The following is a 13,090-nucleotide window of genomic DNA, read 5'->3' on the forward strand; positions in this document are numbered from 1 at the left end:
CAAGAGGACTATGTTGCACAGATATTATTAACCACATTTTTAGAAAAGGGTTATCCCCAATAGCCAGGGAGGCTTATCAGACACATTTAACTCCACAGATAAAACATACATTTAGTCAGGATGACAGACCCAAAGATAGAAGGTTCATCTCTTAGTTCTATAACAAGTAGAAGGACATGCAATACATTTTCAAAAAATACTGGCCCATCCTTCCCATAGAAACCTATATTTGCTTATCACAAAGCTCAAATATATATAAATACCTTTTTTTTTCCCTTTATTTATTGATCACATATTCTCTGTTCTCATCTGCAAATTGGGTTTAGAGAGGTGGTGATGGAAAAACATCAGTACACTAATCTTCCCAGTGAATGGCTGTGCAGGGAGGCTTGTCACCAAGCTGGCCTCCCAGCACTGCCTGAAAACTGATCATGCTGGGATGGATGAGCTCTTAGGAAAGCAGGGGACTGGCGGGAACACCAAGAATTTCACACAAAGGAAGCAATACAAGGAAACTAGATACTTTTTAACCCAAGTACATGGTACAGCAGACACATATCAGGAATATGAAAATTTGCGGTAACATTATTTAAACCACAGTAAGAAACCTTTGTCTGCTGAGGGCAATTTAGTAGGGATTTTTCCAGTGTAATAAATGTATGTTTTACCCACAAATGTATTAAACATGGTAAAAAAAAACAAAAAAAAACATTTTGTGTTACTGTTAATATATAAAATCTCTGCATTTTAGAATTGTTTCAGAGAGTTTGTGGCATATGGCCTGACCTGTTGCTATGGTCTTCTTTATGGGGGGCACACTATTAGTGCCTTACGTAGCAGGTATGTTGAACACCGCCAACCCATTGAACAAGTCTAATAAAGAACACAGTGTACCCAGGCATTTTGCATAAAAACATCATGGCTCCACAGGTGGATTGTTGGTTAAAGTTAAAGCAGAGTTCTAATCAAAAGTGAAACTTCCGCTGATCTGCTCCCCCCCCTCTGGTGCCAAATGTGGCACCTTTCAGGGGGGAGAAGAGATTGGGTACCTGTTTTAGACAGGTACTCTTCCCCTCTTCTGGGAGACGATACTGCGGTGCCACTCTTCGAAAGTTTGGATCCCCTCCTCCTTCCCCAGCCGCCGGGCCAATTAAAAAGCGCAGCCGGTTTCCCTTACAACGAATGGTGGCGGCATTCGAAAATCAGCTGGGGTGCTGACCTGGCGGGTTCCCTGGACAAGTAAGTGTCTATATAATAAGTCAGCAACTATTTTTAATTTTATTTTAATATTTGTAGCTGCTTTACATTTTTTTTTTCCCCCAGCTGGTACACATCTTTAACCACTTGCCGACCGCCGCAAGTACATATACTGCGGCGGTCAGCCCCTCACAGGCAAAGTGATGTATCGGTACGTCACTAGCCTGTGAGGCTCTGGGGAGCGAGTGCGCGCCGCCGGATACGTGCTCCCGCTCGCTCATGGACCCCCCCTCGCTCGAGTGACCGGCGGACCCGCTCGCGATCGTCCGTTAGAGCGGAAGAAAGGCAGGCGGCTAATGTAAACAAGCCGCCTGTCATTCTCCCCTGTGTAAGAATAGTGATCATACGGTTATACTATGTAGGACCGTTGATTACTGTTCCTACATCTCAAGCCACAGCCATTCAGTTAGAAACACGCCCCTAGGGACACACTTAACCCCTCCCTCTCCAAAAAAGTTAACCCCTTCACTGCCAGTGTCACTTAACAGTAACAGTGCATATTTATAGCACTGATTACTGTAGTAATGTCACTGGTAACCCCAAAAGTGTCAAAAATGTCAGTCAAGGGTCCGATCTGTCCGCCGCAATCAGGGCTGTCTTTAACACATGGCAAAAGAGGCAGCTGCCCTGGGTCCAGTCATTGTTGTGGGGCCCAAAGCAGCTGCCCCTTCAGCCCGCACTGCCTGCAAATAGTTAATAAGTGGTTTTGGGAGGGCCCAAGAAAATGTTTGCCCAGGGTCCAATCAATATTAAAGATGGCCCTGGCCGCAATGTCGCAGTCCCGCAAAAAAGATCGCCGCCATTACGTGTTAAAAAAAAAACAACAAAAATGACAAAAATCTTTCCCTTAGTTAGTAAACGCAATAACTTTTGCGCAAACCAATCAAAATACGTTTTTTTACCAAAAATATGTAGCATAAAACAAATTGGCCTAAAATGTTAAAAAATTTTGTTTTTACATTTTTTTGGGGAATTTCATATAAAAAAATGTGAAAAATAGTTATTTTTGCAAAATTGACGCTCTTTTTTTATTTATAGCGCATGATCAAAAAATTGCACAGGTGATCAAATACCACCAAAAGAAAGCTCTGTTTGTAGAAAAAAAAGGACGTCAAATTAGTTTAGGTACAGCGTCGCACGACTGCGCAATTGTCCGTTAAAGTCACGCAGTGCCGAATCGCAAAATAGGCCCTGGTCAGGAAGGGGGTAAAATCTTCCGGGGCTTAAGTGGTTAACACCATAATGTAACTGATTATAGAGTACACACAAATATTTCTGAGATATGTTTTCTTATTGTAACAAACTATTTTTTTTTTTTTTATAAATTGTTCTAGATACAATGTTCCTTAATAATAAACCTATTACCCTAGAGGTCTGACTCTAGTTCCCCCTACTGGCCATTTTCTAAATAACTTGTCTATGTCTATGCTATTTACAGATTTTATAGATTTACAGTATATATTGTTAAACCTATATTAATATGAGGTAATATAAGGTCCCTATATGGTTACCCAACCTCCTCCTTTCTTATGCTATTATGATTCCTATAGTAATGGGATTCATTTATATATCCATTTTCTCTCCCACTCACAGCCACAGATGTTTTGTTCCTTTTGCGTCCGTCCAGGCCCTTAATATGAATATATACTGCTTACATATTCACCCCATTCTGTGTTTTTAATAGTAGCATTCCGATTATTGTTGTCCCTCAGTGCCCTTATATTTCTCCATATTCTTATTTGGCCAGGCTTGACCGCTCTAAAATGTGTTTCCAGCCCCTTCTTCTCCTTTTATTTATTCACATGGTTGAACTGATAGGTGGCGGTGCCCATACAGCTTCCCTCTGCCATGGTGCAGGCTCCAGCCTGCTTGCATCAGCTTGCCTATAGCAACTTCAGGCATGAGACCTGCCAGTCCTAACACTTGGATTTACCAGCACTTTGTACAAGCTCTGGTTTTTCCGAGGCGATCATTTCTATGCTGACACAAACTTTTTCATGTGAGTGGATATTGTTTTTAGACTTTTTTTTAAAACAGTGATATAAACTGGGCCAGGGGTCTCCAAACATTCTGAACAGTGGGCCAGTTTACTGTCCTTCAGACTTTAGGGGGGCTGGACTGTGGCCATTGGGAGTAGAAAAGGTCAGAAGGAAAAACAATGCCCCATCATTGGTGTAATTGGAAGTAATTGTGCCTCATTATTGGTGTAATTGGGCCAAATTGTTGGTGTCATTGGGAGTAATTGTGCCCCATCGTTGGTGTCATTGGGAGTAATTGTGCCCCATCGTTGGTGTCATTGGGAGTAATTGTGCCCCGTCATTAGGCCCAATTGTTGGTGTCATTGGGAGGAAATGTGGCCCATCATTCAAGTAAGTGGGAGGAATCGTTCCCCATCGTTGGTGTTATTAGGAGGAATTGTGCCCCATCCTTTGTGTCATTGGGCCCAATTGTTAATGTCATTGGAATAAATATTGCCCCATCATTCGAGTCAGTGGGAGGAATTGTGCCCCATCATTGGTGTCATTTTGAGGAATTGTGCCCTATCATTAATTTCATTGGGCCCAATATTTAGTGTCATTGGGAGAAATTGTGCCCCATCATTGGTGTCATTGGGCCCAATTGTTAGTGTCAGTGGGAAGAATAGTGCCTCATTGGTGTCAGTGGGGGAAATTGTGCTTCATCATTGATGTCATTGGTCTCAATTGTTGGTATCATTGTGAGGAATTGTGCCCCATCATTGGTGTCAATGTAAGGAATTGTGCCCATTCACTCGTCTCAGTGGGGAAGAATTTAGCCCCATTGTGGGTATCAGTGGATACAATAGTGCCCCAAGGGCTTGATAAAAGCAAGCAAAGGGCCGCAGTTTGGAGACCACTGAACTAGGCTAATCCTAACGACAGAGCGCTTTATGCTTTATCTTAAAAACCATAAATTCAAGCCAATCAAACTGTGTATCCAGTGAAAGAAACAATGTGTCCAGCAGATCAAAGGAATTATAAACAATGTATCCAATCATAAAAACAATGTGCCAATTTAAAACCATAAAACCGACAATAAGGGCTTATGCACACTGCAGTTTAAAAAAAAAAGCTGCTTTACAGACATTTGAGCTTTTATTTCTGTGCCTAAAAGCTTGAGCTTTTTGTGCTCTTTTGCACATTTTTATTGAGCTTAAGCATACGCTTTTTTTTTTTTTTTCACAAACCCTCCCCTCAGCTCATTATTCCTATTTTTTTGTGCGTTTTCGAGCTTCTTTATGCTTTTTCACTTTTGTTTTCGCACTTTTGGGCACTTAGGCATCTTTTTTTGCTGGAAAGCTCCTCTCAAAAATGCGAGTTTTGGGGGGGGGGGGGGATTGGGATTCTGCCTGTAAGCTCATATGCCTGTAAACTCCTGAAAAGCCATAGTGTGCACGGACACATTGCCTAACATAGAGGGGAGTTTCCAGGTAGAAAAAAAATGAGAGCTCAAAAGCCTGTAGGAGCAGCTTCTTTAAGATGCAGTGTGCATGAGATCTAATAAAGCTTCTTCTTGTGCTGAAGAACAAATGTGTTCTACACCAAGCTTGGAATCCCCAGTGCAGTCCACCACCACTGAATGGACATACGATCACTGACCTGATTTGAACAACTCTCTCTAGTAGGGATGGCCTTGCGGATCGCCCGGCGGTCGGTTTGTGGTGAACTTTGCTCGTTCGCAGCCTGCCGATTTTGCAAACATATGGCGTTGTTTGCCGCGGCCATATTAGTTTACATTGGGGAGAACTTTGACCCATGACACAGCCATCAGGTGGAACAGGACAGCCAATTGAAACATTTCAGCACATGGACATACCCCCTACCTTATAAATAGACCTGACCTGGCGGCCATTTCACATTCTGCTTTTTGTCACTGTAGGGAGAGGTTGGCTGTGTGCACCGGGGACAGATTGTCAGTGACACAAATCGCTCTGTTAAGGTCCACAAAAGTCTTTTTAGGGGATGGTATTTGGTATAGGTGTACTGTCTCTTTTGTCAGTGTAGGGAGAAGTTTGCTGTGTGCACCAGGGACAGATCGTCAGTGACACAAATCGCTCTGTTAAGGTCCACAAAAGTCCTTTTTAAGGGCTGGTATTTGGTATAGGTGTACTGTCTCTTTTGTCAGTGCAGGGAGAGGTTTGCTGTGTGCACCAGGGACAGATCGTCAGTGACACAAGTCGCTCTGTTAAGGTCCACAAAAGTCCTTTTAAGGACTGGTATTTGGTATAGGTTTACTGTACTTTGGTGTGCAGTGCACTATATAGGGGTGTAATACACTTATAATATACTTTCTAATATAGAAAGCATATTATAGTGGATTTGTATTGTGCACTGTGCAGCATTGTGACTGGTGTGTTGAGCGTTTCTGCAGCAATACTACAAACAGTGACAAAAGCACTTTTAAAAAAGTATTATAACTTATGTGATAGACCAGTGGCCCCCCCAATACCACATATTGAAGTGGGGTGTTATCTGAGTATACTTTAAGTGTATTTGTGTCCTGCAACAATATTGCCTCTTTTGCTGCATTAAATCTGCTACACACAGTGCCAAACTTACTGCCCAATCTTTTGTACAACTGGTGTGATAGACCAGTGGCCCCCCAATACCACATATTGAAGTGGGGTGTTATTTAACAGTATAATTTTATAACAGTGTATTTTAGTCCTGCAAACAATTTGCCTCTTTTGCTGCGTTAACTCTGCTACACACAGTGACAACAGTTACTAGCCAGTTTTTTGTAGAACTGGTGTGATAGACCAGTGGCCCCCCTATACCACATATTGAAGTGGGGTGTTATCTGAGTATACTTTTATAAGTGTATTTGTGTCCTGCAACAACATCGCCTCTTTTGCTGTGTTAACTCTGCTACACACAGTGCCAAACTTACTGGCCAATTTTTTGTACAACTGGTGTGATAAACCAGTGGCCCCCCCCAATACCACATATTGAAGTGGGGTGTTATCTGAGTATACTTTTATAAGTGTATTTGTGTCCTGCAACAATATTGCCTCTTTTGCTGCGTTAACTCTGCTACACACAGTGCCAAACTCACTGGCCACTTTTTTGTACACCCAATACCACATATTGAAGTGGGGTGTTTTTTAACAGTATACTTTTATGACAGTGTATTTTAGTCCTGCAAAAATTTGGCCTAATTTGCTGCGTTAACTGTGCTACACACAGTGACAACAGTTACTGGTCAATTTTTTGTAGAACTGGTGTGATAAACCAGTGGCCCCCCAATACCACAGATTGAAGCGGGGTGTTCCACATATACTGCGCTTCTCTAGAGACTTTTGTCCCAGGGTCATTTAAAAAAATGACAGGCAGAGGAAGAGGCAGGCCCTGAAGTGGGGGTGGTAGGGGTAGGGCAGGAGCAGTAGGCTGGAGCCAAAGTGTGAAGTTTCAGAAGGTGCGTTTGATTACCTCAAAGGATGCACCAGACTTAGTTGAGTGGCTCACTCAGCCTTCCTCTTCTGCACCCTCCTCATCCTCTCTATCTGGACCCTGTTCACTCTCTGCTGTGTGCACACCCAAAGACACCACCACCAACACCACCACATACCCTCCGCTTGAGTCACTGGAATTATTTTCCGATCCATCACAAGACATTTGCGATGCGCAACCATTCTTGGCATCGGATCAGGAAGAGGAGGTAGCAACAGCCGTCACTCAGCAGTCTGACGACAGTACCCAGATCAGCCCAAGGATGTTGGTCCCCGCTGTTGCTGCCTACTCCGAGATCTCGAATGTTAGTGGTGGGGAAGGTGACGTGGATGATGACGTGTCTATGGGCATCACATGGGTGGCCACAAGAGAGGAAGAGGAGGGGAGTTCAGAGGGAGAGACAGACCAGCAGATAGGGGGGAGAAGCAGGCGGAACTTGCATTGCACAGGAGGGACAAAGCAGACTGCAAATGTATTAGGAGCGAGCCATCAACCATGTACAGTCACATCTGGCGCTCCCAGGATGCTGGCACATGGCTCCGCAGTGTGGGCTTTTTTTAATGTGTTGCCATCTGGAGCCTTTGCAGTCAGGGCATAAGTCGCGATAAGCTCAACACTCACCTAGGGATGACCGCCTTAAGAAGGCACCTGAACTCCCATCACCGAGCCCAGTGGGAGCAACGCCATCAGAACCCACAAAGCCACACTCCAGGCTCTCACCATCCAGCCTCTTCTCTCTCCTCACAATTGTCCTCCACTCCACCTTCCATCATGCCGTCCTCACGTTGTTCTGGAAAAAGGCAGGCTTCCGTGGCCCAAATGTTGGAGCGTAAAAAAATGATGACGCCGGATAACCCTCTTGCCCAACGTTTGACTACTGGCTTGTCGGAACTGATAGCCCGCCAACTACTGTCATATCAACTGGTGGACTCGGAGGCCTTTTGGGAAATTTGTGGCCATTGGAACACCACAATGGAAGGTCCCAGGCAGGAAATATTTCTCGCAGAAGGGCATTCCAGAGCTGTATGGCCATGTTCAGCATCAACTGAATGTATCTCTGGCACACAGTGTTGGTGCCAAGATACATTTGACCACAGGCACATGGTCTAGCAAACACAGGCAGGGAAGGTATATAACTTTTACTGCCCACTGGGTGAACCTTCTGACGGCCGTCAAGCATGTAAACCGTGGCACCCGTGTAGATTTGGTTTTACTGCCACGGATTGCATGCAGGCCTGCCTCTTCTTCTACTCCCCCTACTCCACCCTCCCTCTCCTCCTCGGCTGACTTCTCCTTTTCCGCTGCTACCTTCTGTTCCGCTGCGCCGCCCAAGATCCCCAGAACCTATTCCACATGCCAGTTGAGACATTGCCATGCTGTGCTGCGTCTGTTGTGCCTGGAAGCCAAGAGCCACACTGGTCCTGCATTCCTTTCAGCTTTGCGTTCACAGGCAGATCAGTGGCTGACACCACTCAATTTGACAGGTGGTAAAGTGGTGTGCGACAACGGTGCCAATCTGCTGAGCGCGCTGAAACAGGGCAAAATTACACACGTGCCATGCATGGCACACGTCCTGAACTTGGTCGTGCATCGATTCATTGCCAAATACCCTGGGGTCCAGGACGTCTTGCGGCAGGCCAGGAAAATCTCGGCCCATTTCGGAAGATCTTACACAGCCATGGCTCGCCTTGCTAACATTCAGCAGTGACACAACCTACCCGTCAGGCGTCTTATTTATGACTGCCCGACGTGTTGCATATGCTTGATAGGCTGCTCCAGCAGAAATGTGCATTTAATGACTACCTGTACAAACTCTGCGGCAGGACAGGTTCTGGGGAGCTTGGGTTTTTTTCACCTCGCCAGTGGCTGGTCATGCGCGACAGCAGCAGCAAGCATTAGCCACACATTATCAGAGGAACCTTATAGCTATCTAAAACCTCAGTAAGGTTTTTGTCCCACATCTTAACAGCAGCATTCTACCCCAAAGCAAAAATGTAAATGTGGATGAAGGCGCTGCACATCGAGTGACCCACCTATGATCACTGTGCTCAAGCCCTGACTGTAAAGTTACACTACTGGAACAGCATGTAAGGAACATGCTTCCAAAAAAGCATGGGCCACCAGAGAGGCACGTATTATTAGAGGTGCTTTACTTGTACCTACCTAATGCCCAGTGGCGGCCCGTCCATTGGGGGTGCAGGGGCACCGCCCACCCTATCCATGCGTCGGCCCCCTAATCTACATGCAGGGAGCATGGATTCCAATGGGGTTTTTTTTTGTTTTTTTGAAGCACGTGATTAGAGCCAGAGGCTCTAATAGGCTTCAAAAAAGGGTGGGCTTGGGGTGCAGAGAACTGCGCCCTGAGCCCACCCAGTTGTGTGTCAATAGCGAATGAATATTCGCTATTGTCACACAGATCCTCCTCCTAGCCAATCAGGAAGCGGGTCATGAGACCCGTTTCCCGATTGGCCGAAAGGAGAAGCCATGCCATTGCCAAGGATGAGGAGGAGACGCAGAAGACTAAGGGGGAAGCTGCTGCCTGCCTGCCCTCCACATATCCAGAGTGAGTGAGCCGGTGACGGGGGGGGGGGGGTATGGTGTGGTCCGTCTACAGCCTCCCCCCCCCCCCGTCCCATGGAACACCAGCCGCCACTGCTAATGCCCCAATACAGTTTCTGCCCACATTTCAGTTGCATTACACAATACCTGCTGTATAACTGAAGAAAGGCTTTTGTTTTAGTTTTAGATTGGGTGGAGAAGGAATCGAACCCCTGTCCGGTTTTTATCACTGTCTGCGCCCTTAACAGGGAGATTCACTCTCTCTATTTGACCTGAAAACTCCAACTTGCCAAAATCTCTAAGCATGTCACTTCCGGTGACTCTCCAGCAGCAATAATTGGAGATTTCGACCAGTTGGTGTTTTTACAGAACAGTGGCAGCCTATACACTACGGTACACACTATAATGAGTAGACATTGTTGGTCCGTCCCCACCTTGGAGGCGGCCATGTTTTTGGTTACTAGCGAATGTCCACTAGTGTATACGCTGCCACTGTTCTGTAAAAACACCAAATCTCAAACTATTGCTGCTGCAGAGTACCTGGAAGTGACGTGGTTGGAGATTTTGGCGAGTTGGAGTTTTTCGGCAGAACACCGGTGACCATTCTCACAGAGTGAAAGTGAAAGAAAATCCCAAATTTTAGATTGCTGCCACCAGAACAGTATTAGAGGAGCAATCTTCCAATAGGGACACTGGTTCTGGTGACAACCAAGGATTTCCTCTCACTTCTCCCCAATGAGACACAGATGTAAAAAAAACCTGACAGGGACTGTAACCCTTCCTATAAGCTAGTTTCACATCTGTGCGGGGGGTGGGTTCCCGCAGCTGCAATGACCCGCACAGAAAAGCCCACTGGATGCGTGGGGGTGCCATTAGGCTCGGTTCGCACCTATGCATTCCTTAAAGCGGAGTTCCAACTGTTTCTGTGTTTATTATAGCAAGCAGCTACAAAAAGTGTAGCCGCTGACATTTAATAAATAGCACTCCCCTATCCCCCTATCCCACGATCCAGCAATAAGGCCGCCCGAAGCCTTGGTCCTCTCTCTCGGCAGTGCCGGCATCACTAGTGTGGGCACCCGGCTGTGACAGCTTGAGTCTTTAAAGCCATGTGCGCACTGCGCATGCGTGAGTCACGCTGCGTTTCCTGCATGGCTGGGCAATCTTCCGGGACCTCTGACGTATCCCAGAATATTGCAAGGATGGAGGGTGAAAGGAGGACTGGCGCTCTGAGCGATAGTGGGAGCGGGTACCTGACAAAACTAGGTACTGCTCTCCCCCTAAAAAAATGGCATGCCAAATGTGGCATGACAGGGGGTCAGGAGTACTTAAAGCGGAAGTTCCACTTTTGGAAGGAACTCCGCTTTAATGCTTTTTGCAGAAACGCACCACATTTCATTTAGCATGGTTTCCTATGGGACACGTTCACATGTGTGCTTTTTTCAGCCGCTGCGTTTTTGGGAAGGGTCAGGGACTTTTTTTTATCCTCAGTTCACATCTCTGCGTGTATGAGGGCCGCCTTTGCGTGGGCACGGCAGCCCATTCATTTCAATTGGCTGCTGTGCCTTTGTTTTTGCAAAAAAAAAAAAGGTGCATGCACTTTTTCACAAATACTATTTGTGTGTGTATAATAGTATGCATTAGAGATCGACCGATTATTGGCAAAGCCGATATATCGAGGGCCGATATGCACTTTCCCCAAAATATCGGAATCAGCCACCAAGGTGGCCGATATTACTGATATTTCGGAAAGTGCTTGTACTGGAGTGATGACTGCAGCTAGATTCATCACCCCAGTACCGGCGGCCATAGCTGACGGTCGGCTATCATTACAAGGAGTGGGATGGGACATCCCCCCCTCCCGCGGCTCACCCGTCCCACCAGGAGACACGGGCAACCAGCCTGCAATGCTGCCGAAGACCTGATCAAAGCCGCATTCGACTCTGATCGGGTCTCCCTGCAAAAACCCGGAAGTGATGTCAAGACATCCCTTCCGGAAGTTCCCGGGTACTGACGTCAGATTTAAAAAAAAAATGACAGCATTCAAAACAGCCAAACTTGGCGTTTTGAATGCTTTTAAGTGCAGAGGAGGGGTTAGGGGTCTTTTAGACCCCCAGATCCCTCCACAAGAGTACCTGTCATAAAAAAAAAAATTAAATGTACGAAAATATCGGCCGATACCGATACGCGATGACCAAAATATCGGTAATGAAAAAACAATATCGGTCGATCCCTAGACTCTGTGTGTGGGTGTATAATAGTGTGTACTATGTGTGTGTGTATAATAGTGTGTACTATGTGTGTGTGTGTATAATAGTGTGTACAGGGGAGGCCGGTGTGTTGGGGGCGCCGCCCCCCTATCCATGCGTCCGGCCCCCTAATCTGCATGCAGGGGCGCCGGACGCATGAAGTTCAATGGGGCTTTTTTTTTGCATCACCTGATTAGAGCCAGAGGCTTTAATAGGGTGATGCAAAGGGTGGTCCCGGGGCGCAGAGCAGTGCGCCCCGACTCCGCCCATTGTGTGACAATAGCGAATTAAAATTTGCTTTTGCCACACGGATCCTCCTCCTGGCCAATCAGGGAGCGGGTCTAATACCTGGTTCCTGATTGGCCACAAGGCAAACCCCATGCCATTGGCTGAGAAGGAGGCATGAGCGGGAGGACTCGAGGAGACGCGCCAGGGGACTGAGGAGAAGCTGTGCCGCCACCGATCCCGGTAAGTGCACTGGTCTCGGGGCCACACTGCATTGAAGGGGGCAAGCACGCTGGTCTCTGCATTGAAGGGGGCATGTACGCTGGTCACTGCATTGAAGGGGGCATGTACGCTGGCCACTGCATTGAAGGGGGCATGTACAGTGCATTGCGAAAGTATTCGGCCCCCTTGAACTTTTCAACCTTTTTGCCACATTTCAGGCTTCAAACATAAAGATATAAAACTGTAATTTTTTGTGAAGAATCAACAAGTGGGACACAATCATGAAGTGAAACGAAATTTATTGGATATTTCAAACTTTTTTAACAAATAAAAAACTGAAAAATTGGGCGTACAAAATTATTCAGCCCCTTTACTTTCAGTGCAGCAAACTCTCTTCAGAAGTTCAGTGAGGATCTCTGAATGATCCAATGTTGACCTAAATGACTAATGATGATAAATAGAATCCACCTGTGTGTAATCGAGTCTCTGTATAAATGCACCTGCACTGTGATAGTCTCAGAGGTCCGTTTAAAGCGAAGAGAGCATCATGAAGAACAAGGAATACACCAGGCAGGTCCGAGATACTGTTGTGGAGAAGTTTAAAGCCGGATTTGGATACAAAAAGATTTCCCAAGCTTTAAACATCCCAAGGAGTACTGTGCAAGCGATAATATTGAAATGGAAGGAGTATCAGACCACTGCTCTCATGGTCTCTGCATTGAAGGGGGCAGGCTGGTCACTGTGCATTGAAAGGGGGCACACTGGTCACTGTGCATTGAAAGGGGGACACGCTGGTCATTGTGCATTGAAAGGGGGCACGCTGGTCTCTCTGCTTTGAAAGGGGGCACGCTGGTCTCTCTGCATTGAAAGGGGGCACGGCACGCTGGTCACTCTGCATTGAAAGGGGGCACGCTGGTCTCTCTGCATTGAAAGGGGGCACGCTGGTCTCTCTGCATTGAAAGGGGGCACGCTGGTCTCTCTGCATTGAAAGGGGGCACGCTGGTCTCTCTGCATTGAAAGGGGGCACGATGATCTCTCTGCATTGAAAGGGGGCACGGCACGCTGGTCACTCTGCATTGAAAGGGGGCACGCTGGTCTCTCTGCATTGAAAGG

At 46.4% G+C, this 13,090-nt stretch overlaps 1 protein-coding gene across 1 annotated transcript in view; it reads right to left on the reverse strand.

The window, feature by feature from the left end:
• Nucleotides 1–723: 723 nt before the first annotated feature.
• Nucleotides 724–13,090, reverse strand: part of CPM (carboxypeptidase M) — a 224,544-nt gene continuing 212,177 nt past the window's right edge. Inside the window, exon 10 of the transcript XR_014225138.1 lies at nt 724–738. The gene's annotated coding sequence lies outside the window, so the exon portion shown is untranslated. The remainder of the gene's footprint in view (nt 739–13,090) is intronic.

Source organism: Pelophylax lessonae, assembly GCF_965119305.1.
Source record: "Pelophylax lessonae genome assembly, chromosome: 4".
Lineage (NCBI taxonomy): Eukaryota > Metazoa > Chordata > Amphibia > Anura > Ranidae > Pelophylax > Pelophylax lessonae.